At 42.9% G+C, this 4,281-nt stretch overlaps 1 pseudogene; it reads right to left on the bottom strand.

The window, feature by feature from the left end:
- Positions 1–319: 319 nt before the first annotated feature.
- Positions 320–4,281, bottom strand: part of LOC111155233 — a 16,590-nt pseudogene continuing 12,628 nt past the window's right edge.

The following is a 4,281-nucleotide window of genomic DNA, read 5'->3' as shown; positions in this document are numbered from 1 at the left end:
CATCCTGGTTGTTCTCAGAGGTACGGAGACTGGGTAGTTGAGGAACTGGTGGACATTAAGGAGAGAGGGGTGCTGAAGTCCCTGTGGATGCCCCCTGGCCCCACCCCTGAGTCATGGTAGCATTTGTTCTTGCTGCAGACTGAGAGCTTCTGTTTGCCCAGTGATTTGTTAACCTATTTTGCAATACTGACACAATAGGAAGAGATACATGTAAATGGAAATAAGGCAAATCCAGTAAGAAAGCACCACTAGATGCTCAGCAGACACTTTTAGCAACAGTAGTCAATGGGGAAAAGTGGACCCTTGGTGCCACCATGTGCTAGGAAATCTTCCCACTGCCATAGATTGCTGGTGTCCCAAGCAGATGGACAGTGATGATGGTGAAGTAGACCAGACTCTTGAGGAGGACGAAGAGCTAGGTGTAGTAGGCAGAGGTGCTCATGAGATGCAGCTGCAAGGTGTCTAAAAAAGTCTTTTATTAATTTCACCTTCTGTTCTTTTGAATGGCTAAGATTTATTAATGGGAGGGTCATATTATACATTTCTGATGACCTAGGTTGAAGGGACACACTCACACCAATGCAACCCAAGAGTTAAACATCACCACCACCACCACCACCACCACCTCCAAGACAACTCAGAATCCCACTGGCAGGTCAAGTCAATCAACAATTTCTGTGAAATTCACTTATAGTATTCTGAAGTCTTAAAAAGTCAAGTTGCATCTCTCTCTTTTTTTTTGTTAAGATTTTATTTATTTATTTGATAGAGAGAGAGGTCACAGGTAGGCAGAGAGGCAGGCAGAGAGAGGGGGGGAAGCAGGCTCCCTGCTGAGAGCCTGATGTGGGGCTTGATCCCAGGACCCTGAGATCATGACCTGAGCTGAAGGCAGAGGCTTAACCCACTGACCCACCCAAGTGCCCCAAGGAACTAATCTAGTGGGATAAAAAACATTAGTGAAAAATAGTTTTTAGCATTTTTTCATCCACACCTTGTCTCTAAGTAAGAATAATAGGCAACATCCATTGACCACAAAAAGAATGTCACTTATTTGGGGAATGTTGCATTCAAAGGTTTAATCTCATTTAATTGTTCAGTAACTAATCAAATTTATTAGATCACTCCTATTTTACAAATAAACTTAGGATAGAGAGAGAGGCAATTTGCCTGATTTCACACAAGTAGTAAGTACTAGAATCCAGATTTTAATTCCAACAACATGAAATTTAAGAAACCTCCTCAGCTGCTCCATAATTCTGTATCTCCATGTGCAGTAGATACCAAAGACATCAAATGATTAAGGTTAAGTATAAAGTCACAATTAAAGTATAATTGTGAAGGAGGGACATGATGGCAGAGAAGTAGGAGACCCTATTTCAACCGGTCCCCTAAAGTGAGGTAATTATCTACAGAACACTCTGAACACCCATGAAATCAGCCTGAGATGTAAGATTATACACTTCTGGATCTCTACAGGGGCAGAAGACATCAGTGGAGAGGTAAAGTGAAGTGGGAATAATCTGGCTGATATAGGAGGATTAACTGAACGGGGAGGGAACCACCAGAAGTGACCCATTGAGAAGTAATACCCCAATACAAAAGTGCCCTGTGCTTGGGGACCAGCATTAACTTGGAGTCTGGTTAAAAGCACTCAAAAAGAGCAAAAGATCTTAAGGGGCAACTGGTGGAATTGGGTAGTCACGGGCACGGGCCCAAGACCACTGACCCAGGACAGCCACTGCTGGTAATGATCTATGCCAGAGAGTGGGGTGGAGCCTCCAGTCCATGATCCCTGAGCCCCCAACTTTCCACTGCTTGCACCACTGCTAAGCTGAAGCAGTCCTTCCCGTGCATGAGAGAGGCTGGTGTGGGTGCTGGCTAGCACCCTCTAGGTCCACAGCCTTCTGCGCTCTGTGTACCCTTGCGTGACCGCTGGGTGCTCCCACCTGTGCCTGAGAGAGCTTGGTGTGGGCAGCAGATGGCGCTCTTTAGGACCCTGTCCTTCTGCCACCTGCTGAGGGTCTGGACGCTCCCAGCCTACGCCTGGGAGAAGCGTCACAACAACAGGGTCTGAGTACGCTGTGTGGGTATGGACCCCCGACAGCAGTCCCAACAAGGGCAACTACTGGAAGCGGGCTTCCTGGATCAGGAAGCTTGTGGTTTTAGTGGCACGGGGGTATAGAGACAAGCAGGCGCTTTGGGCAACCCCTGAGACAGTGGCTGGGGATGTGCTCTCTCTGTGGGAGTTTGCACAGCTCAGTGCAGTTTGCAGGGGGAGTCTGTGTGTTATGGACCACCCAGAGGGGAAAAAACTGAGGCTTCTCTCTGAGACAGAGGTCTGGGTGCAGTTTCCTTTCCACTAAACCTCCAAAAGCTGCAAAAAGCCACCAAAGTACAAAAGCCTTCAGAGAACAAAAGCCTGAAAAACCGATTTCCACAGAGCTCAGCCCCTTGATAGGGGACAGGGCAACTCAATCCAAGCAAGACTGACTGAAAAGCAACACAGCAGACCCCTCCCCCAGAAGGCAAGCAAAAGAACTAGAGGACAACCACCACAGCATCCCAATAAAACTGTAAAACCCCAACATCCAGGTAAAACAATATATTAAGCTCCCGGTATTGCCCTAAATCCTGTATATTTCATAGATAGAACTTTTTTTTTAAATTTGTTCTCATGATTCTTGTTCTTTTAATCTTTTTAATCTACTTACCATTACAACTAGAAGTTTAATATATTCCATAATAACCTTTTAACTTGAACTTTTTCCATACATATACCTGTGTTTTTCTTTTTCTTTTCTTTTTTTAAGTATACATATAGATATAAGCTTCAAGGTAAGTCTTCTCCCCTGATCAATACTACCCCTATATATAGACCAGTTTTAATCTCCCTTTATCTCTGGAAAGTTGAGTCCTTTAACAAAGATATCAAGATATACCCAGGAAGAGCCAAAATAACCTTCCTCTCCCACATCAAGGATTTATAACCACCCTCCCTTCTTTTTCTTCTGTCAGTGTTTCTGTGTGTTTGTTTTTGTTCTGGTAGTATATAAACCTTATCCTTGAAGTTCATTTTGGCTGGGTTCTTTTTTCTTTCTTTCTTTCTTTCTTTCTTTTTTTTTTTTTTTCTTGTCATTGATTTTTGTTGGTCTTTTTTGGTCCATTTTTGTTTATATACCTTACAATTCTTACTTTGGGGGCTCATTCTGGCTGGGTTTTCTCTTTTCTCTCTCTCTCTCTTTCTTCTTTTTTTCTTTCTTCTTTCTTCTTTTTTCTTCTTTCTCTTTCTTTTTGGTGGTGGCTTCCGATTGCTCCAAAGCATTCCAGGGTGCACCTTGCCTGCATTGTGGTTGATATATTCAGATATACATTCCCTCAACCACCTCTCACCAAAATGACTAGGAAGAGGAACACCAAACAGAGGAAAAAATCAGAGACTATGCCCTCTCCATCAGAACTGTTGGATATGGACATAAACAGTATGTCAGAAAGGGAATTCAGGGTAACAATTATCCAGGCAATGGTTAGCTTGGAGAAAATCATTAGTGACAACATAGAATCTCTAAGGGCAGAAGTGAGAGCTGATCTGAAAGAAGTTAAAAATGCTATCAATGAGATCCATTCTAATCTAAATACTCTAATAGCTAGGGTAACAGAGGCAGAAGATAGAATTAGTGATCTAGAGGACAAAATAATAGAGAAAAAGGAACAGAAGGAGGCATGAAACAAACAGATTAGAAGCTATGAAAACAGAATTAGGGAAATAAATGATGCCATGAAATGTTCCAACGTCAGAATTATTGGGATCCCTGAGGGGATGAAAAAGGAGAGAAAACTAGAAGATATAGTTCAATAAATTTTGGATGAAAATTTTCCCAAACTGGGGAACAGAATAAGTGTTTGGGGCCCAGAAGGCAGAAAGAACACCCACCAAGATCAACAAATCTAGAAAGACCTCAAGGCACTTAATTGTGAGACTAACAAATCATAATTTTAAACAAGAGCTTCTGAGGGGAGCAAAGGGAAAGAGATTTCTTACGTATAGTGGAAGGTCCATCAGAATAACCTCAGACTTCTTCACAGAAACCTGGAAAGCCAGAAAGGGCTGGCAAGACATATTCAGGACACTAAATGAGAAGAACATGCAGCTAAGAATACTTTATCCAGCAAGGCTGACTTTCAAAATGGATGGAGAGATAAAAAGCTTCCAAGACTGGCAAGGTTTAAAAGGGTATGTGACCACCAAGCTGGCACTACAAGAAATATTAAGGGGGGGGGGGT

The sequence above is a fragment of the Enhydra lutris genome, unplaced genomic scaffold (assembly GCF_002288905.1).
Source record: "Enhydra lutris kenyoni isolate GAN:26980312 unplaced genomic scaffold, ASM228890v2 scaffoldscaffold40, whole genome shotgun sequence".
In the NCBI taxonomy this organism is placed as follows: Eukaryota; Metazoa; Chordata; class Mammalia; order Carnivora; family Mustelidae; genus Enhydra; species Enhydra lutris.
The sequence above is the reverse complement of the archived record's forward strand: the minus strand, read 5'-3'. Positions and strand labels throughout refer to the sequence as shown.